General features: G+C 45.7%; 1 protein-coding gene and 1 long non-coding RNA gene across 3 annotated transcripts in view; both read left to right on the forward strand.

The window, feature by feature from the left end:
* Positions 1-25,903, forward strand: part of PDZD2 (PDZ domain containing 2) — a 378,282-nt gene that overhangs the window by 169,443 nt on the left and 182,936 nt on the right. Inside the window, exon 1 of one of the 2 annotated variants that reach the window (XM_060146917.1) lies at positions 18,359-18,953. The exons of the other annotated variant lie outside the window; for it this stretch is intronic. The gene's annotated coding sequence lies outside the window, so the exon portion shown is untranslated. Of the gene's footprint in view, positions 1-18,358; positions 18,954-25,903 lie in introns of those variants that run through there. 2 annotated transcript variants of the gene reach the window in all.
* Positions 22,570-25,051, forward strand: LOC132518835 (uncharacterized). Its single transcript, XR_009539983.1, has 2 exons — positions 22,570-23,883; positions 23,998-25,051. It is a non-coding gene; the product is annotated as an uncharacterized LOC132518835 (long non-coding RNA).

A 25,903-nucleotide genomic window follows, 5' to 3' on the forward strand; every position in this document is an offset into this window, starting at 1 on the left:
CTCAACACATTTAATCTAATGGCATCTTTATTTTACTTGTTAAACTTAATTTTTCAATTTTTCAAAATTAATTAGCCTATGTAGGACACCCCCTTGTCTTTGTCAAGCTCCTCCTGCCTTCCGAAATTCTTCCCCATCACAACCACCCTCCCATCACTAACCAGGCCCTGGATATTGGCTGTAGTTCTCCTCTGTCCCGTTTTCCAAGACTTATGGACACACTGGATCATCCACATAAATGTAGAAAGCTGGACTCACTTCAGGATAAAGTTAGATGGGTTTTCCTGGGACTTTTGCACAACGTCCAAGCTTTCTGATTTGTACAGATAAAGAAGCAGTTTCTCAGAGGCCTTTGGGAGATTTATCCTTCTACGCAGATTTTTTCTTTTTTTCTTTTTTTTAGTTTTTCCTGACGAAGCCTTCTGCAGCTAATTCAGAGCCATTGTGGCACCTCTCAGACTCAGCGTTTACATTCCAAAGTTGCTCCGGTTGAGAAACTCCCCCAGTGGAGAGTGAGGGGGATTAAGGCCCTCCTTGGAGCAATTTATGACACATGGGGACCCAGCTCCCTTTAGGTGTTTTTCCTCATCATGGATCATTAGCTAGTAGAAAAGGAGATATTCTGATGGAGGATGAAAGGAGATGCAGTAAGTCACAATGATTTGATGTTTGAGAGTAATTGCTTGGGAAGTGAAAAGGGTCAAGGTGGTTGAGCTTAATGGTACAAAGAATAACCAAGCATGGGAAAACTTGTAAACTGAGTGAAAAAGTTGGACAAAGATAAAGGACTTGAAATAACTAATAAAAATTATTAAATACAATGCTTTTCATCATAGTAGAAGACAAGAGTGCTTTAAAAGGGAACAGAGGGGGGCTTCCCTGGTGGTTCAGTGCTTAAGAATCCTCCTGCCAATGCAGGGGACATGGGTTCGAGCCCTGGTCAGGGAAGATCCCACATGCCACGGAGCAACTAAGTCCGCGTGCCTAGAGCCCAAGTTCTGCAACAAGAGAAGCCACCACAATGAGAAGCCCACGCACGGCAACAAAGAGTAGCCCCCGCTCGCCACAACTAAAGAAAGCCCATGCGCAGCAACGAAGACCCAATGCAACCAAAAATTAATTAATTATTTTAAAAGAAAGAGAACAGAGGCCAAAATTTCTAGAGTCCAAACCAATACATACTTATATACTGTTTTGTGTCTTCTCTTCAACTCTTTACTGTGAGTGGTGAGTAAAATAAAAATTGCAAAGCAGTATGATGGTTCCTCAAAAAACGTAAGTGTAGGATTACCACATGAACTGGCAATTCCATTTCTAGATATATACCCCAAAGAATTGAAAGCAGGACTTAAACAGATATTTGCACATCAGTGTTTGTAGCAGCATTATTTATAACAGCCAAAAGGTGGAAACAGCCCAAATGTCTGCTGATGGATGAATGGATAAACAAACTACCGTGAATACAGTTGACACTTAAACTACACAGGGCTTAGGGATGCCAACCCTCTGTACGGTGGGAAATCTGAGTATAACTTATAGTGCCCTCTGTTTGTGCTGTTCCTCTGTCTCCACAGTTCTGCATCCCACGGATTCAGCCAACCAGGGATCGTGAAGTACTGGAGTATTTACTATTGAAAAAAATCCATGTATAAGTGGACCCTCACGGTTCAAACCTGTGTTGTTCAAGGGTCAACTGTACTTGGCTTCCTCCCAAAACTCATTCAAAGGTTAAGAAACTTGTTGACAATAACTTGAAAGTGGCCGCTAGAAACAAAGGTGGACAGAGAAATGTGGGTGCATTCCAATTTCCTGGGCCCTCTAGAGTCCCATGTGAAGACTGCTGGGACAGGGCTTTCTTTCTTTTCTCTTGAAGGGTGTCAGTGTGGTGTGCACTGAGACAATCTGGTGAATACCTCAACTTGGACCTTGAGGGCAGCACTGACCTAGAATGTTGTTGTTCCTTAACCAGCATCACCTGAGAAGCTTACCAAACCTCCAAATAGATGGCAGCCAGGAAGAGCTGATGTGGTAGCTGGTAGAAGGGCCATGAGGCTAGAACCCACACAGACTCACCTAGTGGGCACTGTGGCCATGGCGGCGATGTCATGAGGCCTCCCCTGGGCCTGTGTGCCTGATACTTGTGGAGCACCCTGGGGCAGGGGGAGGCCAGGTTAGCTGGCTGGCTGCAGCCCTGCCTAGAGATGAGGGGCGCCTCAGGGAGGAGAGGTTTATGGAGCGTCCGCCTCTCCTGCCTCTGATGCAGAATTTGATGCCCTGCTGGACATTTATAGGACATTTGCCTGGATGATGAATTCCATTTAATACAAAGTAACTTCAGGAACAAAAAGCACCAGAAGCTAAGCCAGATTTTGTTTCCAGGAAGAGGAAACACCTGAAAAAAGCTCCTTCTATCCCTTGAGTCCTCTTCTAGGGTCTCCAGGTCTGGAGAAGAATGTGACCAGTTAGAGCAACTGTTCCCCCTCCTCTGTTGCTATAGCCACTGGTGGCCAAAGTCTAAAGATGTGGACTAGGTCATGCTTATACCCTCCATTTTTAACTAATATACCTCTTTCATCAAAGCTTCGGCATAAAGGAGTTTCCTGGAGTTTAACATGGCTGATTTCATGACAACAAGACATCAGTTTAAAGATGAAGAACAAAAAGTTTCTTGGGGTTTCCCTGATGGCGCAGTGGTTGAGAGCCCGCCTGCCGATGCAGGGGACACGGGTTCATGCCCCAGTCCGGGAGGATCCCACATGCCGCGGAGCGGCTGGGCCCGTGAGCCATGGCCGCTGAGCCTGCGCATCTGGAGCCTGTGCTCCGCAATGGGAGAGGCCACGGCAGTGAGAGGCCCGCGTACCGCAAAAAAAAAAGAAAAACAAGTTTCTTGAATTTATGGACACCCTTTAAAATTCTTTTGACTCTGCCACAGAAATAGAAGGTAGAGAAATGACTGTAAGCCGTGGCTTGGTGGTGACATCTGCATGCCTGCCCCCAGAATGTTTCGCAGTGCTCATTCCTGGTGATTTTTTCATTTTGACATTTCAAGCCTAAAAACCGATGGGTGACCTCAGCTTGTGGAGCAAAATCAGAGTGCAGTGACTGGGAAATATATCTTTATGAGGTTTATTTTTTTCTGTTATTAGTTGTCTTAAGTAAGGAGTGATCAAAAAGAAAAAAACCCTGAACTGTCTAGGAATGTTTGCTCTATAGAAATATCTGCTGGTATTTCATAACTTTGATAGCCCAGTCAGGTGGACTCAACTCTCAGTTGCTTTTGAAACAAAGAAAGAATACTCTGTGTGTTATGATTGAGAGCAGAACAATTCAAATCATGTCTGTGCTGGAGTCTGTCCAGTATACACAATTCAAAGATAATGGAGCAGAATGGTGGTCACTGATGTGTGGGTATCACTGATGCAATTATTACAGCAGGAGACCACTGCAAGTTCTTATCCCTCAAGTATCTTCTATTCCTTTCTTCTCTGTGCTGCTCTATTTAATGTTTTTACAAGTTTATCTTTTAGCCTAAGGATCTTGCCTTACTGACTAAGTGGTAAAGTTCATCTAGGAACAGTTACAGATAGCTCATCTTCTCCTTCAGTGATTTTTTTTTTTTTTTTTTTTTGCGGTACCAGGGCCTCTCACTGTTGTGGCCTCTCCCGTTGCGGAGCACAGGCTCCGGACGCGCAGGCTCAGTGGCCATGGCTCACGGGCCCAGCCGCTCCGCAGCATGTGGGATCTTCCCGGACCGGGGCAAGAACCCGTGTCCCCTGCATCGGCAGGCGGACTCTCAACCACTGCGCCACCAGGGAAACCCTCCTTCAGTGATTTTTAAAGCTGATATTTAACATTTCATCAATAGCACTAGAAATAGCACAGTCTGGGGTTGGGTAGACATCTCTGATTAGTTCAGCGCCTAATATATAATGAAAGCTCAATAAACGTTGAATAAGATAAATATTCCTTCTTAAAACGAAAGTCTCGATTCTGTGTATCCTGAATCAGTCCCATTATTTCTGGTAGAAGCATCAGTGATTGAGAACGTAGTCTTAAACCCCGGTGGATCCGGATTTGGAATTTCCATAATTGTCCACCTGAAAATAGATAGAAGTATTACACGTTAAGTGCTTTTTAATTTGCTATGTTTGCGAAAAGGCGTTCTATATTGATGTTCCCAATTTACCAGTCTGACTTATATGTTTTCGAATACATTGAAATGTATCCTTAAAAAAAATAGCATGCTGGTGGTGTTTATGGAAGCTTGTTGCAGTCTTTTCTCTATAAACAAGTAGTAATTTTATTGTTTTTGCAAAACCAAACATGATTTTTGCAAATTTCCACAACTCATTCTAAATCCTCCTTTCTCTCTCCCACCACGATAGTGCGCTAATGACAAAAGTGGAAGTGTAGGCAAAGGCTTTTATGATCACCTCTAGGAATTCCATTTAGAAGAAGGTGTCCAGTCTATCCAGGATTATTAAAATAATATCTGTTAATTCACTTTTGAAAGACGAGGAAAGGTATATTTTAGTTAATTCCCTAAAATAAGAATCTATATAATAAGAATAATAAATATTGTATAAGAATCTATATTGAATTTTCAAACAGAATTCACATGCCTGAACTCCTCCCCCCAAATCCAGGCTCACTATGTCTTTGTTGTGCATTCTTGATGCTACACTGGTATGAAATATTCATTTTGCAGATGAGAAGGTATAAGCCCACTAGGTGAAATGACTCCCTTTGGGTCACATGATCACATGACCTGGGGGACCCCTTGCCCCCCAGGAGCTCTCACCAGGACTGGGCCCCAGCTCTGGAGGACAGGGGCCTCTCTCATGTCTCCTCCTGCACTGTTGCCAACAGCAGAAAAACAGGAAAAGGTCATCATGTTTGAGTTCCTTCGATTTGCTTTCAATTCCTTTACTCCCCCACTGAGGTCATCTTTGTGGACTAGCTCTGTTTCCAGGGTGTACAGAATCTTAATTTATCATCCCAATTCTCTGGAAGAAGACTTAAGAGTTCAGAGCACACAGAAAGACGAATGTTTGCTTTGGGGGTCTTTCATCATTTTATCCTTAGTAATGGATGACCGGAGGAGAAAAGGGGTTTGCTCAGAAGTAATGACCGGAGGAGAAAAGGGGTTTGCTCAGAAGTTATAAATAGTCATGCAGAGAGAAAATGTCATAAAACAAAACAGATTTTAAGAACTCGGCGGTGGTGTTCTAGAGTGAATAATTGAAAAATCTTTGGATTAACGTTGATGATCAAATCATGAGCAGATTTAAGATTTAGAACTCAGATCTTCTGCCTAAAAGCCAGGGCTGATGGAACCTGAGCTTTTAGGTGGCAGGGAGGAATATAATTTTTATTTTCAAGAAGCTCATTTTATTCTGAAGCTTTCTTTGACTGCAAGAAAAACTTGAAAGTTTAATTATTAAATTGGGCTTTGAAAATGCCATGACTCTTTATATCTTTCCTCCCCCAATATGTGTCCAAGGTGTAGTCATGTTCATTACATTTTTGAAGACTTGTTTTGATTTACAAAGTTCGTATTTGTTATCAAAATGAAAAATATTTAAAATGATAAGGGCAGTGCATACTCAATTCAGTAAGACAAAAAGAAGAAAGTGACCACCTGTAATCCCACTACCCAGAGGTAATTACCACTGTTAGTATTTGATGTATTTTCTTCCGAATGCACGAGCATGCACGCGCGCGCACGCACACACGCGCGTGCACACGCACACACACACGCACACACACACCACTACAAGAATGGTTTGTCTGGTTGGGCTACATGTGTCTGTTTAAGAGCATAAACTTAATCTGAATCCTATCACTTACGAAACGTGTAACGATGGGCAGTTTCTTAACCCCACTAAACCCAGGTTTCCCTAACTGTAAACTGTAGTAAAGAACAATTCCTGACGCCTAAGGTGATGGGAGAGTGAATGAGCGTATGCATGTAAAGGCTTATCACAGTGTCTGACACAGTGAGCAGTCAACAGATGGGAGCCATTGTTAGCTTGTAACTTTCTCTTGTCACTTCAGAAAACATGTAACTCAAGCAGCCTGTTGGTAACTCTGAGAAACTACCCAGTTCTCATCAATTTCATCTGTACCTTAGTGAGCATTTGCATAGATGTGAACACAGGTTAGATTCCTTTTAGAGTCACTGTTAATAATAATGCGTCCGCATACTGCAGGCTCTGTGCCGGCACTCCACGCGTGTCAGCACGGTGACAGCTCACGACACCTCTTCGCCATAACCGTCATTATCCTTAAATATAGATGAGAGAATTCAGGCTGGCAAAGAAGAGACAGGATCGAAACCCAGGCCCCTTTTTCTTCCTGGGCTGCTCACCCTGACACAGCCCAGTCCGAAATCCCAAGCACATCCTTCCAGAAGTGCTGGGATGAGTCTGAAAGCAACTTCCTGGCCGGGGTCCAGCTGGTTCCTAATAGAGCAACAGCTATCTGCTAGGCAAGGAAGGCACCTGGACCAGAAATCAGGAAACCTGGGTCCCTGGAAGTTCCTACATCCTTCTCATTGCATTCTTTTCCTTTGGAGAGGGTGTAATAATTATCTATCTTACCTTTCTCGTGGGGATGAGGTGATAGAGGAAAGTGATGATACCTAATAATATGATGGAAGTTGTAAATAGCAATGACATTATCTACCTCTCTACCACCATGGCTGTCCTTAATGATGTTCTCCTGGTAATTCAAAGTGTGTTTCCCCCTTGTTACATTAAGGACTCTTTCCTGATCTCACCAATATCATTCCTTCCTAACCAGCCCACCCAGGGAGCATCCGTATCTCATCAGATCTTGACTGCTGCTCTGGTTCCCTCTCTGAGTTTTATCCACAGTCTCCCTTAATCCCAATTACTCTCTGTGAAAATTGGAAAGTAACTGCAGAGTTATAGCTCCCCTTCCTGTCCTTTCCCCCAGACATACATTTATAAATGGGTTAAACTCTCCACTCCTGGCATAATGTTAAATGTGCCCTTTTTGTGGCGCGATTTGTAAAGAGTATGGCTTTTGTAAACAACATGATTTAGATGTCCCCTGAGACTCTGGGAGGAATCCATTTTTTTCATTTGTGAGAAAATTGTTCAGGGATTTATCTGGTCCCTTGCTTTTCCCAAATAGGACCTTCTCCAGCTACTGGAGAGCAATGGTGGACCAGATCAGAACTAGGGTTGGGATCCTGGAGTTGCTTTTCTGGAAGGACTTCCTAGAGTTGGAGAGCACGGGACAACACTAACCATTCAGTGTTTCCTTAATGTAGTTCACTGACTTGTAAAGAGGAGAGGTTTTGATATATCATCATAAGACAGAACAAGTTAAGGTGAAGCCCTCGATTGAATGGTAATTGCTTGGGAATGGAAGAAAGGTCAAAGTGGCTGAACTTCATGATGCAAAGAGTGATCATGGGAAGAGAATTATAGACCAAGCCAGCAAGGTTGGACAGAGGCGAGGGACTTCAAGGGAGCTCTAAAGATGATTGCAAACCTATCCTTGTAAGAAGACGTCCGTCAGAGAGAGAAACAGAGGACACAAAGGATATTTTCAAGGGTCCCAAGTTTTAACAGTTTATGTGTTTTGTTTTCTGCATAGTTATTTGCCTATGAAGTGTAGATAGGATTTTTATAAAAACTGAGTAGCAAGTACAAACTAAGGTTGTCAAACTTAGCAAATAAAAAGTTCCATACAATATTTGGGACTAAATACTAAAAAAGTATTCATTTTTCACCTAAAATGTTAGTGGGTCTCCTATATTGTATCTGTCAACTTTAGTACAAACCTGTGGAAGGAAGGGCACCAGCCCCAAGGAGATGAAGACCCCCGGGGAAAGGAATCATCTCTAGGATACTGCCCCCTTTTAACTCTACTACAGAGTCTATAGAAGCCCTTCGGGGTAACTCAGTGCTCACTCTTGGAAGCCAGCTGACAAGGCTGAGGGTTGGGCCAAGCCTGGAGGTGGGTAGTGGCTAACAGTGGGTTTTCTGTTTCTGAGTTTGTCCTGGCCCAGCCCCAGTTCTCAGGGGTAGGTCAAAGTAGAAGACCCCTGTGGGCTGCAACGAGTCCAGGGAATTTGGGCTGGTCCAGGGAACAAGGCAAGGGGAGCACGGAGTGGGAGCTTGATGGTACAGGCAAGGGAGGTAGAGACAATGACGTGCTATTATGTCCTTGAAGGGAAAACATCGAATCATGGGCAGTTGACAGGAATACATTTCACGGGATTAAGGCTGGGTGGGATTCTCTGCCAGGTTAGCCGGAGTTCATGAATGCCTCTCGCAGATGGTGGGACTGTTTTGTTTTTATACGTAAATTATGACATGGATTTAGGAAATCAGATGGGACGGAGTAGCTGCTTCACATAAGTGAGGTCATCCCTGGGGGAGTTTCAAGATGCTGGGGAGGGGCACTTTAAGCCGACCTGTGTGAAGTCTTGACTGTGAAATGGGGGAATGAGCTAGGCTGTAGTGAGAGAAAAGGACAGTGTAAGATGTTCAGGAGGCTGTGAAGACTAAAAATCAAAGTGAAGTGAAGTGGGGGTCACCCTACACCTTGGAGTGACCAAATGTAAAAGAGGTACAGTATTTGCTGAGGAGATTTTTACAGGCAGCGAGGCGGGGTGGCGGCGGGGGTCTGGCGGTGAGGAACCCAGCGAAAGGAAATCCTTTTTGTAATTAAGGAATTCTGTCCTTCAAAAGGCACCACCAACCCCTTACTGAGAGTTTCATCCCCTGGGAGCGCTAAGGCTCCAGAGATGAGTAAATTCCAGTTTCGGCACTCAAAGGACTGCCAGTCTAGCAGAGGCAGAGAGCTGTAGACAGGGCCATGCTGGAGTTTTATCAGAGATATAGGGAAAGTACGGGCCCACAGAGACTCCCCTAGGCCAGGCGCCATCTTGTCTTGCCTGGGTGCATACAACAGCTTCCTCACCCCTGTCCTTGCCTCCATCCAACTGGCCTCCCCGGAGCCAGCATGATCGTCTGACATGGAAATCCGTTCATGCGTTGCTCTGCCAAAAGCCCTTCAAGGATGAAGCCCAAACCACTTCCTCACAAAGCCCTGCTTCTCCAGCCCCTGTCCAGTTTTCCACTCTCCTCACTCCACCTCCAGCCGACCCCACTTGCTGCCAGGCTGAACCTCTGTGAACTCAGAGCACGGCGCCCGTGTCTGTGCTCTGGACCTTTGCACTTAGCAGTTCCTCTTCCCGGAGTCATTTCTTCATCGTGCTAATGCCTGCTCATCCCCATGGCTCAGCTTCCAGTCGCGTCTTCTGGAAGCCTTCCCTGACCTTCCAGGTCTAATTAGGTGTCCCTGATGGACTTCTCATAGCCCCTGAACTTAGCATTTAGCCCTCACTGCATTGGAACTAACGCCTGTTGCTTTATTTGTCCTGCCACCATCTCTAAGCTCACTGGACCCACGGTCCGTGCCGCTCATCAGTGTTTTCTCAGAACCTAGTGTGGCCCTTGGCTCGATAATTCATACCCTAAAGTAAACTCATTTGCTAAATTAGACTTTTTCAGGGTGTTGGAAGAGACTCGTCCAGGTTCTCTTAGGTGATTGGAGTCTATCAAAAGGATCTCCTCTGTGTGCAGGCAACTAGAGGGTTCCTCAGAGCTCTGGAGTGGACATGAGTCATCAAGACGGCCTTTGCAGCAGCGGGGGATTTTGAGCTTAGTGTCGAATGTTCTCCAAGAGACCAGGGTAGGGAAGAGGGTGTTGCCCGAGCCAATTGGCCGCTCACAGCTGTCGGGTTCTTTTGTTAAACATCAGTAGCCTCCTATTATCAGGACAGGTTGAGAACCCTACAGCCTCAGTGCCAGGTGGTAGGTTACCATGAAAGCAAGTCCTTGACTCCTGCCATACTTAGAGCAGGTGTTAGCAAGTAGGCACAGAAATAGTCCTACCCCCTGCTTGGGTAAATTTGGTACATCTCCCCTGCTGTTCTTGTTGGCGCTCCATTGGGCCCCTTCCCAGCAGGTCCACTCTGAAGGGCATGCAGTAGTCCTCTGTGGGCAGAATCACCTGATTTTATCATCAGGCCCAGTGACAGAATCCTCCGTTAACTGGTAGGACCCCAGACATGTGGAGTCCCTCTGCCGAAGCACCACACCCTGGACTCTTACAGCTCAGCAGGCAGCGACAGAGGTGGCTGTATGAACCGTTCTAACCAACTTATCTTAAAAATTTCTCATTCCATGGAGGAACAACAGTATTTCTAACCTTCATTTCAGTAACTGCAGAACCTTGTGCTGCAGATCTAGGTAGTGACATTTCAGATGTCTGCTGCTGGATGGACTTTGATAAGTGGCCTTCAGATGCCAGCTCAGCCTCTGGAGTGTAGATTACAGTTGTCATCGCTTGATAGCCTATATCAAAATATTTTAAAATAAATCTCAGACAATATGAAGAATGGATAGGGACTTTCCAGGCAAGGGACAGACATAAGCAAAGCTCATGAGTGAATTACAGGTAACCTTTTCTTAGTTGATGTGAGTTAAGCCCATGTAAATAGACCTGAAGGAACTTAAATGTCAGAGATTCTTTCCCATTAAGGTCCATAAGAGTGGCTTGGCATCTTTTTTCATTTGTACAGTGGGAATAATAATAGTATCTGCTATATGCATATGGGGGGGAGGATTAAAAGACAATACAGAGAAGAGCTTGGCGTGATCCCTGGTGTACAGTAAATGCCCAATAAACATTAGCTACAATAGTTTTTACTGTTGTTGTTGTTAATACTAAGATAGTAATAGTTGTTTTCCCAGTGCCTAAACCAATACCTGATTCACAGTAGGCACTCAATAAGTAGTTTCAGGAATGAATGGTTTTTGTTTTTGTTTTTGGCCGCCCCGCACGGCATGCAGTTTCTTAGTTCCCTGACCAGAGATTGAACCCACGCCCCCTGCAGTGGGAGCACGGAATTTTAACCACTGGACTGCCCGGGAAGTCCCAGGAATGAATGTTTTATATTCATTCATTCAACAACTATTTACTGGGCCCAGTGCTAGGCCCTTGGAATAAAATAGTAAACAAGGCCGCAGTCTCTAAGGGTAATCAGACAAGTGAATGGGCAGTGGGGATGCTATTGAAGCTGTAAGGAGGGCCTCAAATATATTCCAGGGGAGGCTCAGGGTGGGATCCCCAGAGGTGATGTCTGAGCTGAGCCCAGAGGGGCGAATAGGAATTGATTAGAGGTGATTCCGGAAGTTGGTTAGAGTGTGGAGGCCAATCCCAGCTTAGATGTGTTAGGCGCCCAAGGCAAGATCTTTCTTACAGTTCTGGGCAGGTAATTTAGTTCAGGTATTTAGTTCATATCCCAGATATGCTTCAAGATGCCTGGAAACTCAAATTAAGTTTTAGATTTTCTCATGTCCAACCACACTAAAATCATTCATGGATTCTGACTGTAAAAGACGGAGAGTTCTTAAATTCTTCTTAAGAACTTAAGAAGCAGATGTTGCCACCAAGTCTGGAGAATGGGAGATGGAAGGGATCTTTTGGTTTTCTGGTTTGTGTTAATGTTATTTATGCTATATCCAGGAGTGTAGGCTTTTATTCTTGGGCTTCCAGTTCTTGCAACCGATCTTACTGAACCTGTTGAAGACCTCAGGTAATCACTACATGCCCTTTTTGCTTCCACTGGGTTTTTTTGTTTTTTTTTTTTGCGGTACGCGGGCCTAGGCTCCAGACGCGCAGGCTCAGCCGCCATGGCTCAGGGGCCTAGCCGCTCCGCGGCATGTGGGATCTTCCCAGACTGGGGCACGAACCCATGTCCCCTGCATTGGCAGGCGGATTCCCAACCACTGCGCCACCAGGGAAGCCCCCCACTGTGTTTTTTAATCCATGTTCTAGATGAGAGTTCACTTGATTGGGCCCCAGGTTGTCTGTGGTTGCTGCAGGGGTGGGTGGGTAATGGACTAGGGTAGAGACTTGAATAAATTCTTCCATGGCCTTCTGGCTGTTTCACCATATCTTTGGGGTAGAAGATAGAATCAGATGAGGGAGCATTTGTAGGCTGATAGCCAAGTCACCTGGGAAGCCACCAGTGAGGAGGAGCTGGCCTTTGTCTAAGTTCTTCAGCTTTCCTAGGACCAACATTGACATCACTTTCACTGGGCTCAGGCCCCCAGTATCATATTGGGTTTATTTCAGATTTTCAGGTTCCTTTCATTGTGCATGGATATTTGAAGGTTCTGGTTCTAGGTTAATTAACTCCCACTTGAACCCCTGCCATGACTAGACCACACTCTCAAGTGTTTACTAGCAAAGTATCTTAGAACTCATACATTCACTTACCCATTTGTCCAAAGGTTTACCCAACAAAGATTTACAGAACACCTCCCAGAAGCACAGTACCGTGAAAAATAAGGAAAGGAAAGAGAATGGCAACTTTTATTGTTGATAAATTTTTAATAGCTCGCAGTGGGGTGTCTCGACCTCAGTACTCTTGCTACTGACATTTTGGGTGGATAATCCTTTGTTGTGGGAGCCTGCCCCGTGCTTTGTAGGATGTTTAGCAGCATTGCTGGGCTCTACCCACCAGATGCCGGTAGCACCCCTCCCCACAGCTGTGACTATTAAAGATATCTCGACATTGCCAAATGTTTCTTGGGGGTCAAAATAGCTGCTGGTTGAAAATCACTGGCTTACGATATCAGGCATCATCCTATACTGTGTGCTTCATTTTCTCATTTAATCTCCCCTTTTCCGCAAGCCTGTAAGGAATATAGTTTGAATACGAGAATAGGAAGTGTTAAATGACTTACCCAGAGTTCCATGCATAATAATTACAGGAGTTGGACTTTAAATCTAGGTCTTCCTTATTGTATTATATCCCCAGACTTCCATGCAACACATAGTCCTAACTCCAAGGAACCTAACACCCAGCTGGAGAGATGTGATATGAATCAAATAAGTTACAGTTGCGTTCATTGCAGAATAAGTGATGAGAGCACGCAGGAGAGAGGTGCACTAGGAGAGTCACAGGTCACATCCTGCAGAGGTTAGAATGCTCTTGGAATATCTGTGGGTAAACACTTTGACTTGGATAGTGATTTTGTGTTGAGCAGTGACAGGAGGTGAGATTTGGAAGGGTAGCACTGGACAGCAGTTAAGAGGAAGAGCTGGTTCCAGATGCAATCTTTTTGAGTTCCAGTTCCTCTGCCTACTAGTTGTGTGACCATGAGCTAATTTAGGTAATCTTCTGGCCCAGTTTTGTTGCCTGTAGGATGGGTTGTAAATAATAGTACGTAGTCTTAAGATTGTAATAAGGATTTAATGAGTTAATACATAAAGGGCTCAGAACAAGATCCAGCATCCAGTAAGTGCTCAATAGATGCTAGCATCTATTGTTGTAAGTTAGTACTTGATTCTGTTGGACTTCAAGCGTCGGACTTCAAATACTGTAAATAATGGGAGCTTTTGAATCAAGGCCTGCAAAGGTGCTCCACAGGTATTGCAGTCCCCCTTCCTGTGTTCATGGCAAGATCATAAATTGGTATCTTTGGGTCGGAAACCAGCCTCTGGCTCTAGACCTTCTCCTAGAGTACCAGTTCAAATGGTTCAACACCTCTGTGGGCGCTTTGGGTTTGAAGCATCGAAGACATCTTTGCAACAGAGATTCAAAGAGGGGAAGAGGCAGCTTGGACATCTGTTCAGACATTCATTCACTCATCCATCCCTTCAATCAACATTTACTGAATACCTTTTTTATTCTGGGCATCACGTTTCTATTAACTACATCTGGAATGCCAGTCAGTCACCCCTCTGCCCATGTGTCGGCTGCAAGTTTATTGGATAGAATTGTCACTGTTTAGTTTTAAGACAATTCAAAGTTATTTCTGTGGCTTGTGTTAAAATCCTGAGGTTTCTTCTCATGCTCCCCTTGGTACCACTGCTGGGCTTCGTATTTATGGAGATCTGATGGCCCTGGATGTGGTTGGGGATCTTCTTCTGGGAATTTCCTCCTTCTTCCTCTCTCCAGCTTTTTATAGCTACATAAGGTTTAGATCTGTTAGCAAACACTTGGGTAATTATGCCCCTCTCTGTTTATAGACTCAGGATAAATTGTCCTAATGGGAAAATATCTGTCCTTTGGCGTAATTTGGACCAGCTTTTAATTTTTTGTTTGTGTGTGGTTCGTTTGCCTTTCTAAAAATCATTTTGATGTCTGTTTCACTTACGAATCATCTATTGTTGATATACAACAGCACTCAATAAACCCCACTAAAAATCTTTTCTTGATCTAAAAGTAGTTGACGCTGGGAAAATGCGACCCATACATATGCCTTTCTCATGGATGCTGAATTAAAGGAAACAGTTGGATTTTAAAACTCTTAGGGAACATCTGATAAGAGGCCCATAGAAATGACCCACCAGAGCCTTAATCACCAGCATGCTGGAAAAACTCAATTCAGCTCAGTTTGCCTTAAAGCATCAAAGTCATACTACATTTGTATTCATTCATTCAACAGTCATGGAACACTTAACTATAAGCAAAGTTAGAGTATAGATGAATAGCTAAGTGTTTCTAATTAATAAAATAGAGATGTACTTTGATTCGATTTTTAGCTTTGTGGGAGATAGCAAGGCATACTTCTGATCAAAAGGCAAAGTCAGTCCTTCCTTCCTCTGCTATGCAACTGTGCTTCCCAGGCAGTGTAAACCTGTAGAAGACTTGGTTTTTAATCAGTTTGGGCCAACAAGAATAAATACTTCTTTTTGCAATGTTTCCTCCCTCTCAAGAGCTAAAAATAATGAATGAGAGGCAGTGGTGTAACAGTTAAGCACACCCTTTTGATTCAGACTAAATGGGTTTGAATTGGGACTCCAACATTTACTAGCTGTGTTACTTAACCTCATTGTGACTCAGTTTCCTTGTGTTAGAATAAGGCTAATAATTATATCCACTTCACAGGGCTACTACAAAAAATAAATGAGATAGACAATCTACATAAAGTAGCTAGCACAGTGCCCAACATAATTATAGGAAGAGTTTAATAATTCATAGCTATTATTATCATTATCATCATCAACTAATATTTGTGTGCTCACTAAACAAAACGTAATGCTGTCCTGGGACTTTCCTGGCAGTCCGGTGGTTAAGACTCTGTGCTTCCAATGCAGGGGCCGTGGGTTCAATCGCTGGTCGGGGAACTAAGATCCCACATGTGGCACTGCAAAAAAAAAAAAAAAAAGGTAACGCTGCCTGTGTATAGAAACAATATAGAGGAGTGAATCTATAAAATATGCTTATCAATGTCTGAAGCTGGGCGTATTTTTAGAGATACCCACCCAATAAACAAAGGTCCGATGAGATGTGGGCATATGTTTTAAGAGAGAATGATATTCTTTTGGCACTGTGTTTCTGAATTAGGGAACGTGTATGCTTAGGACGATTGCACGCCCCCCCACCCCCATTCAATGGAGTAACGAGGACTACTGCAGCCCTAGAAGGGAAGGAAAGGAGTTCTCCAGCCTGGCTTCTGCCTAAACACACAAGACTATCACTGGGATGGAGTCTGAGAGGTGAAGATTGCACAGTGATGTCAATGTCAAGTCAGTGACCATTAGCATCAAGCACATCTTCTTTGTGTCTGACCCAAATTTCAGTGTTGCACTTTGAGTCTCTTACCTCTTCTGTCTTCTGTAGAGATGAAGAACAGCTGGTCGGTGTCCTCTTTATAATAACCTTTCAAGTGGGAGGAGAAGACTGTTAAGTTTGCCTTTAGGCAGTTTTTCACTCTAGACTAAACAACTCCAAATCCTTTAACCTTTCCTCATAGGTTCTATTTTCTGTCTCTTTAATCATTTTGGTTTTCCTCTGGAACCTTTCCAGTGTCTCCACGTTGCCCTTAAAATAAGGGGCCTCAGACTGGACCTACCACCCTATTAAGAGTCTATCCGCTGCCAAATTCTTTATTATGGGGGAGAGAGAAGTGGGGAGAGACACTTTTCCTTTCATGTCAGACTCCCACCAACTGAATTCACCCCACTGCCGTGTTGCCTATTTCTTATCAGTACAACACAGATTCCTATTAAATGCACAATCATCTGTGATCCTCACATCCTTGTCAGTTATTCTCCAATCTAGATATTAAGCCCCGTTTATGCCTGCCATTTTGATCATCGCCCCTCAGGATACTACTTTTGTAATCAGCCATCATGCTGAACTTGAAACTGTTTTACATGAAACATTTCCTTCATGTGTTGAAGCCAATTTGGATTCTCTTAGCATATTGGCAATTCCCATTCAAATTAATATTACTTGTAGGCTCTGGGTGTGCATAGAGCAGTTTTAAGTATTATTTAAACCAGACCTAGGATAAAGTTGGAGGCCACATTTTAAGCACCCTTGTTTACTGAGCCACTGATCTCTTTTCCAGTCTCCAGTGAAACCCAGTGAGGGAAAAGACAGACCAGATCATATCTTTCTGGCCTGCTGATGAGAATGTCATATGCATTCGAAAGCTTTCCTGCAATTAAGATATTATACAGATGTGGTCAAATTTTAATTCTCAGCACATACACACCCTAAACGGAGCTTAGACACAGAGTGGTGGAGGAAGAGGGGAATATTTATTTGCGTTATGCTTAAAATCAGCATTGATTTGCACATCATAAATTACGTACCAGATGGAAGGGGTAGAGAAAGTTAGAAGAAAACTGTCAGTGGAGAAAGCAATCAGAAGGAAGAAAGGGAGCACTTCTGAAATTATTATTCGAAGATTATTCAATTTGAACCTAATTCCCATAAAGCTTCTCAGATACCGAGATGCCACATAAAAGTATGCTAATGAGTCCACCAGGACTACCACCTCCTGGCAGAAGAGAGGAGAAGGGGAAGTGGGGAGGAACTAACATTCTCTGGGACCCTTATAATATTTGTAAGGCAGTCACTTTCTATTAGAGAGTTCTGATACACTTGGCTTTTTCTAAAATCATCAGTTTAACTTGCTTTGACCCAGGAATTGCAGTATTTTGAGGACTGGCTTGCAGAGCTTGTGCTCACTGGGCACGTGTACTGTTCTCCTAAACTCCATTGTCATTGTTGGTTGCCATGCCATACCACTTTGAGATATACTTTAGCCTGGGGTTTTGTTTCCTATTAGTACTTCCAAAGGAGGAACGCCACCGCCTGGCATTCCTGCCCGTGTCTGTGTTTGCTGTTGTGCCAACCTGAATGAAGCAACTGGGGGTAATTTCAGGACTGGCGATTATGATAATTATTTACCACGTGCTCCGCGGGCTGCCTCCGAGAGTGGGTAGATGTCCAGGCCAGCCTGGACGTGGGTTGGCCCCTCCCAGATTCTAATTACCCTTTCCAGTGGCAGTAATGGTCCCGAGAGCGGAAGCCTTCTTTCGCCTCTTCCTTTTTAATTAATTGCTTTGAATTCTACCAGATCTGTCTATCGCAGAGCTGCTGGATGCCCAGGAAGAGAACCATAGCTTAGAGACATAGGGGTGGACAGTAGGACTGGGACAAGAGTCTTGCATGAACCCCGAGGCGTGGGGGTGAGGGTGTGTGCCTGTGTGGTGCAGGGCTTCAGGCTGTGGGGAGATCTGTGCCCTTCAACCACAGGCGGTCCCCATACCTCTAGCTCCCCCTGCGAGCTCCAACCTGGATCCCTTTCCAAGCTAGGTGAAAATGTGTTTTGAGCAGAAGTTCCTTAATCGTTTGAGGTTTGGCACAGCGATGCTTTTCCTTTTCAACAAGTGTTCAAAGTGGGAAAAAGGAATAAAATACAATTGAAGTTTTGAAAAGCAACCTCTTCGCAGATCTCACTTCAACCCCCACCCCCCTCTCTGCCAGCCCCCATCCCTGCTCTAAGAAAAGCAAGCACTCTTTTCCTGTCTTCTTTGTATTCCCATTAATTTAAGACAGGAAGCCCTCAGAGGGTGTGATGTAAACAATTCGGCCTCGTGGGTCGGGCTTCCTCATCAGTTTGCAGCTGGAGATATGGCTACGCGGCCCAAGCCCATTCATGCCTCTCTGGGGGATGACTTGTTGACTGAACCACGCAGAAGACGGGAGGGGCGCGGGATCGGGAGAAGGTGTAAAGGAAATGCTTCAGTTGTGCAGTCACCGGCGCTTGTAATTCAACAGTGGTAAATTCGGTTTCTCCAGCAGAAGGAATCTGACTGCAGCCCTCTGGAAAGTCGTCTGATACCCTGCCCGGCGTGTGATGGTTGTGATTGTAGTTCGGGGCTCCCCGCCACCCCACCCCCAGTAAGAACCCGCGCAGCTGCTGATTATGAAACGGAGTGGTTATGAAATGAATTGAAGTCGGGGAGGTGGAGCTTCTCGCGGCGGCTGGAGGGAGAACTTCTGACCGGGCGAGGGTAGCTGGGTAGGGCGTCTTCTCCTCAAACCTGCTCCCAGTTACGGCTGGAAGCACCGCAGCAGTTGATACAAGCAAAGGTGTCTGCGTCAGAAACCCCAAACTCCCTGAAACCTCTCCGGGGCGGTTTCCTTTTTCCCTGCGAGGGGAGTGACCGGGGAAGGGGTTCTGGAATGCCGTGAGTTTTGACAAGTGAGCAGGGAAGTGACGAGCCGAGCCGGGATTCTTCCATTACAGTCTTTTCATAACCTCCCAACCGGGGCTGGAGGAGGGAGGAGGGGATCCTCCCACAGACCTGCAGCGCTCGCAGGCTAGCCGTAGGGACTCCTGCAGCAACCATGCTCCAGAAGGACCGTCGGGGGGCGCACCGGGGAGCCGCGTCCCAGGCCGGGCGCCCGCGTTGAGCAGCCCCGCCCGCGGCCAGCAGGTGATTAGACTCAGGCTCGGCCCCGGGGCGTGTGAGCCCAGCCCGGGAGGATTACCCGGGGCCAGCTGCTCCTGACCGAGCCTCCACCGAAGGCGTCGAGAGGAGAACCACCCCCCCGCCGCCCCCCCCGGAAGGTGACTTCACAACTGGAGGTAGGAATCGGCTTAGCAAACAAAAAGCTCAGGCGTCCCCATCCGATCCGGGTTGGGGTGCGGATCGAGGCTGCATCCACAGATGTGGAAATTGAGCCGCAGCCTCCGAGAAACGCGGCAGCCAACTAACGCCCGCGGTATTCATCTCGCAGATGACTTGGGTGTCTTGTTTTTGGCTTGGGGGATTTGCGTGTTTAGAGACGGTTTGTGCTCCTTGGGAGGAGTAACCGACATGGAACTGGTTTGTCAATTACTAGACAGAAGGAGGCGCCCGGAGTGTGTGTGAGCGGCGGGGCGGGGAGCGCTGGGGGTTGGGGGAACCAGGCACAAGTCCGGAGGGGCTCCAGAGCCACGCTTCTTACAGTCACCTCAGAGAAGAGGTGCTGAAGCCCAAGAAGGGAGAGGCGGTGTCCAGCATCCCAGGCAGCTGTTACACTGTCCTCATCCCCGCGCCCGCCTCTGTCTGTGACTAGCAGGGGATGAATCTGGGGTAGAGAAAAGCTGCGGCTTCTCCCAGCAGGAACTATTTATGATCCCTCAAATGATCATAATCTCCTCTGGAGACAGATCTTGGCCCTAAACTACTAAACAGCCTGCTTGGACAACTCCCCCAACCCTGATTCACAAAATGTTTTGGTTGTAGTATCCACAAATCAAAGATTTTAAAGATGAAGGCTGTTCGCGGAAAGAATGACGTTTTCTGTCATGCCGCAATTCTCTAGTAAGCAGTTTGTAAACACTAGGAGTGAAATAAGTCAAATCTTGTCTCATGAGATGGGGGGTGGGTAAAGAGGAGGGACCTACAGCAGTCACCCTGGGAACCAATTCCTGCAGAACAGATTCCGTGTATGTAAATAGTAAACGCCTTTCATAAAAATAGGTCAGGCTGAGTTTCATATGGTCGGGGGGGTGGCATAAACTCTAAATAATGTGGAAGTATCTTTAAATACACATAAAATATAGTACTTTCAGACTTCGCACTCCTATACTGTTCTGCAAGTCTAAATTCACTTTGCAAATGAACCGAAAAGTAAGGTACAAGGGGATCTCCCTACTGCCAAAAGTTCATCTGGCAGTCATATCCTCACTAATCTGTAGACAAACGTGGCACTCTTCTCTTACTGAGGTGTTAACAGGACCCACCCACAGTTAGTTGCCTTCAGGACTGCTAGTCAAACCCATTGTCCCTCAGGTGCTGCCCTGGGGACCCGTGAGTACGGTGGGCTTTGGGAAACCAGGCCAGTGTCAGGTTCTAAAGGAAAGAAAAGAGTCCTCAGAACGTGTCACACACAGAAGCAACAGAAATAGGATGTACCAGGGAAAGTGATGGGGAAACCAACGTGGACTCAGAGTCTCAGGCTTGCCCGTGAGCTTTCAGCCTTGATCTCTGTGAGCCAGCGCGGCTGGGCGTAATTGTCTGAGGAGATAGAGTCAATCTCTTCCTAATCTAGGGGGAAAGGAAGACAGCCGGCCTAAAGAGCAGTAAGGTGTTCCACAACTGCCTATCTGTTTGCCTTCTCTCTTCCGTGAGTTGCCTGACACCACCCTTGGCGCAACTCCCTTTTTTTTCTTTTTTCTTTTTTTGCGGTACGCGGGCCTCTCACTGTCGTGGCCTCTCCCGTTGCGGAGCACAGGCTCCGAACGCACAGGCTCAGCGGCCATGGCTCACGGGCCCAGCTGCTCCGTGGCATGTGGGATCTTCCCGGACCGGGGCACGAACCCGGTCCCCTGCACCGGCAGGCGGGCTCTCAACCACTGCGCCACCAGGGAAGCCCCGCAGCTCCCTTTAATCCTCTGTTCCTACTGATCTCCATAACTGCAGGCAGGTCACACTTAAGAATTGTTTCCTTGAAAGGAAAGAGTGGCCCCATTCCTGCCTGTTTCCCGGGCCATCGAGTTCTCATCTCCCCTGCTCTGCCAGGTGTTCAGCCTTTGCTGCCTTCGTCAACTCTCCGTTTCCCAGAGAAAGCGAGTACCTTTGCCGCCTTCTAGAAGCGGGTTCTCCTGATCTTTGCCTGGGTTTTCATTCTGGAATCTGATTCATTGCCTGAGCTTCCCTTCCTTCCTTATCAAAGCTATACATATACATAATTTTAAAGCCAGATACAAGACTTGTAACTAGAAAGAGCAGTCACTCGGCCCACCTCTCTCCAACCTCAACTCCTGTGCCCCAGAGGCAACTGCTTCAACTCTGTCAGTGTTTCTGAGTAGCAGGTGCGTCCTGGTCCTCCCGGTTCATCCCCCTCGCAGAGCCCTCTGGCCTCCTTCGCTCTGGATTTGCTGCTCTTGGGGCCCGAGGCACAGCGTTATCCTGGAATCCCCTTTCATCGTCATACCAGGGATTCATTTTGCTCCTTCTCAAGCGACATCACCTGTTTTGTAGACCCTTATCTTCCTCTTTCTTTGTTTCTGATATCTTGCTGGTAAAACATCTTCTAGAAGTTCCTGAGAAGGGAGTACACGGGAGATAAACTTTTTGAGATCTTCCAAGTTTGACTGATAGTTTACTGGGGTATGAACTCTACATTGGAAATCCTTTTCTGAATTCCGAAAGCAGTGCTCTTCAAGGTTCAGTATTGCCGTTGAGATGTCTGTCATTCTAACTCCCGATGCTTTGAATATAATCATTTCCCCTTCTCTGAAAGAGTTTCCTGTCTTTGTACTGTCCTTTCTCTCTGTAATGAAATCTCATTATAATATACCTTGCTGTGAGTCTTTTTTCATCCATTTATTGGCTTTCATTGGACCTTCTTAATCTGGAAACTCATGTCCTTCAGTTCTAAACTATTTTCTGGAATATTAAAAAAATGATTTTTCTACTTCTCTCCTGGAACACGTATTAAGTTGAAAGGGGGCCCTCATAGATTGACTCTCTAATTTTCTTACTTTTTCTGTTATATTTTCTATCTCCTTTAAAACCAAATTCTACTTCCTGGGAAATTTCCTCATTTTCTCTTCCAACCCATATATTGAAGGTCCATGTCTGCCATCAAATTTCTAATTTCCAAGAGCTCTTTAAAAATCTCCAAAGTTTTCTTTTTATAACCTCCTGTTCTCATTTCACTGATGAAAAGCTTTTCAATTTTCTGAGGATCTCAGTGGCAGTTTCTTAGAAGCTTCCCTCTACTCCCTGTTCTGTTTCTTTTCCTCTTAGTTTTTGTTTTGTTTTGTTTTTGTTTTTAAGTCTCTTACATGTTAAAGGCTTTCCTCAAATGTCTGATAATCTGGAACTGACTACTGAAAGGTTAACGAAGGTCTGCATATCTGGATGGGGCTGATACCCAGGAATAGGTCCACCTTACCAAGAAGAACACCTAGAACAGTGTTTCAGAATCTGGAACAATTCCTGGCACACAGTAAACTTTCCATTTAGATTTGCCAAGTAACTGAATGATGTAGGATCCTGCTAGGGCCCAGGTAGCAGTGATTATCAAGAGCTCCCCAGGTGAGGCACATGTGTGGCCGGCCCTGAGTACTTCTGCTGTAGAATTGTCCTGTTGAATGGTTTCATTGGAGGATTTCCACCTGTTGGTGGAAGGTCTTTACTTCTGCTGTAGAATTGTCCTGTTGAATGGTTTCATTGGAGGATTTCCACCTGTTGGTGGAAGGTCTTTCCTCTCAAAGGAAACTGACCAGGGGAAGAGAAATCCCCATACCGAGGGGAACTGGTGACTGCCGCATTCTGTGAGCCAGACTCGGACCGAGACCAGGAGTCTAGCATTTGGTAAGGAGACCTTCTCTGATTTCCCTGTGTTTAAAGCACACCCCTTGCCTCAGCTACACTTAGTGTCTCGGATTCCACAGTTGTTCTGATTCAACAGAGCAAACAGGTCTCAGAATTGTAGGCAGTCACTTGGGAGCCGGGACTGAGAGGGGTGACCTGGGGTCTGACAGCTTCAGGCACGGTCTCCAGCCAGCCCTACTGCTCTCGGGCCCCTGACCCCCTCAGTGCCTGGTGCCCCCAATTCCAGAGACCCTGGAACTCTGTGGCATGAGTCCCTGCCGGCTTCCAGGCTTCCCATCCTGCTGTGCTAGGTTTCAGCTTTCTTTTGTCTGTTAAGTCAATTACCATGGGTTAGACCACTTCCCAGCGTCCAAAAATTTTGTCGCAGTCATTGTTTCTTCTGTTCTCTTTGTCTTTGAGAGTTTAGTGAACCCGTCCCCCCATACTTTAAAAAATTCCTTTTCTCTCATTTCAGTCCATCACGTTTACTGGTGAGTGACTCTCCCTCCTGCTCTCAGTTCTTTCTTCTGTATCTATACCCCTCTGCTGCAGGTGCCCATTTGGGACAGAATGCTAACAGGCCACGGTACACTGTCAGCTCAACAATAACCATTATAAATGTCCAGACCCTGAACAGAGTGGTTCTTGGGCATTTATACCAGGTATGTTAGCATCTTCTCTGTCAGGTCAGTGATCCTCCTTCCTTGTAGGTGTGGAGTATCAGGCAGAGGCACTTCTCAATGTGTTTGACGCTGTTGCTTATCAGAATTCTGTGAGGATAACCGTGCGGCACGCGGACCCCTCTGAATATATATGTTCGTTTCCTTCTGTCCTCGCCGGAAGCCCATTGCAGGCTCAGTGGTCACATGGACCCAGCAGCATCCATTATCTGAGGCGATGAGTTCACTCCAGTTGTGGTACCTCCTTTCCACACCCCAGAGACAAGTGTAGGAAGGAGCATGCGATCCAAGTCTGGGCAATGAGGTGTGAAGGAATGTCTCTTATAGAGCTTCTAGGGAAGGTTTGCTCATTACTAAGAAAAAGACACACAAAAAAACAAATGAACCCTTTGCTTCCTTGGTACACTGCTGTCTAGAACGGCTGTAGGCATCTTGCCACCAGCCTTAGGATGAAACCAACATGCATGAGAGAGCAGATCCCAGAGAGGCGTCAAGAAGCACCATCTTTCTCTGCACTTCCCATCATGTGAGATGATTAATTTCCTCCTTGTTCAAGCTATTTTGAATCGGGGTTTGGTATCATTTGTCGCCAAACCGATACAGGTGGATGTCGATTTACACGGCGTCTCTTTTCCAAAAGGAGTGAAGGCAGACCACGGGCTCACCTTAAGGAAGATCTGAGCTGCCCGATTCCTCATTCTGATTCCAAGCAGGATTCCTCTCTACTCTACTGATTTTGCAGGCAGATGAAAGTAATTCTGTCTTCCAACTTCAAAGGAAGGAATAACCAGTGAGACATTTTGAGGGGAAAAGAGGATTCCTTTGCTTTGGAGATTACTAGCCGATCCCAGCGAGAGAACGTCTTGGGGCTGTCCCAGAAATGAACACCGTTCTTAAAATGAGGAGGCCATGAAGAAACCCCGTGCACTCCAGCCTGTGAAAAAGCCAAGCGCGTACCACTCACTCCCTCGGGGGTGGAGGCTGGCAGGTCTGTCTGGACACTTGGTATCATTTCCTCTGTCTTCCACCCTTTGTCTTTCGTGTATCCCAGACTTGGGGAAGCTTGGACGATGAAATAAACTCCGGAAGTGCTCAGTGGAATGCAGGAGAAAGTAGACGGACCGTTCCTGTTTTCTCCTGTCTGACTCAAGTGGCAACGACACACTGTCTTTATTTTTATGAACAGGAGGCCCTCCTGATCTCTTCCATTCCCAGTATAATGTCAGCCTGAAGGGAAGCCTTTGATTGCGCTTAGCATTATACCATCATTTTCCTGCTTGTATCTGCATCTAAACCAAGACTGTAAGGACAGGCACTTCGTATTGTAATGTAGCCAAGATTTATTGAGCACCTACTACTTGCACTGTTACAAGCTTTACACATATGAACTTATCCTCACAACAATCCTGTGTAGAAGGTACCACTATTATTATTATCATCCCTGTCTTACAATGGAGATCACTTGAGGCACATGGTATTTAGGGAAATTGCTCAAGGTCGTCGAGCTTTTCAGTGGTGGAACAGAGATTCAGATGTCGGCAGTCTGGTTCTGGAGGCCATTCTGTGCTATATAGCATGTATGTTTCATGCTATGTAATTCATCATTACAGCCTGAACACCCTTACACCATCTGTAGTATGCAATAGGGATTCAAACGTTACTGTGACTGAATAAACTCAAGGATTTTTCAGTCATTACTGACTTATTAATTTTAACGGCAACATATTTCCCCATAAAGTTAAAGGACCATAATCTGTTTAACTATTTCCCCAGGACTGGACATGTAAGTAGTATGGCCTAAGGTATCTGAGACAGGGACCATCCTGAGAAATCTCAGACATGTGGTCCCTAATTGGGAGGTGACCAGGAGACATCTTTATTTATTTATTTTATTTATTTATTTTTTTTGCGGTATGCGAGTCTCTCACTGTTGTGGCCTCTCCCGCAGGCTCCGGACGCCCAGGCTCAGCGGCCATGGCTCACGGGCCCAGCCGCTCCGCGGCATGTGGGATCTTCCCGGACCGGGGCACGAACCCGTGTCCCCCGCATTGGCAGGCAGACTCTCAATCACTGCGCCACCAGGGAAGCCCCAGGAGACATCTTTTAACCCTCCTCTTCCTCCGCCCTCCCTCACGCATTACTCTCCCCACCCTCTGCCACCCCGAGGAGCAATCCTAACTCTTATCCCAGCTCCAGATTCCCGTTACCATCATTGGTACCCTGCGTAAAAGCAGATGGCGTTACAAAGGCTTCAGTATTCCATACTGCTAGAACTTTCTCCGGGGGTCTCTGTTAAAGGTTGAGCGTTAGTTGGCAGGGAATTACCGTTTGAACTGTGGATCTCTGAAACGCCGCCTGCCAAGTGCCGTTTTCCAGGTGGTTTCTCATAACAGGTCGTTTTGCACTTTTGAATCCAGAGATAATATATCTGACTCTTTCATTTGTTTTTTAAGACTTTTGGCTGACCTCTGGGATTCTTGTTTTAATTGCCAACTGATAGAAAATATAAACGGAAAAATGTGCTGGCGTGCAAACTTTGGAGTTTG

This window comes from Lagenorhynchus albirostris, chromosome 3, assembly GCF_949774975.1.
Source record: "Lagenorhynchus albirostris chromosome 3, mLagAlb1.1, whole genome shotgun sequence".
NCBI lineage: Eukaryota > Metazoa > Chordata > Mammalia > Artiodactyla > Delphinidae > Lagenorhynchus > Lagenorhynchus albirostris.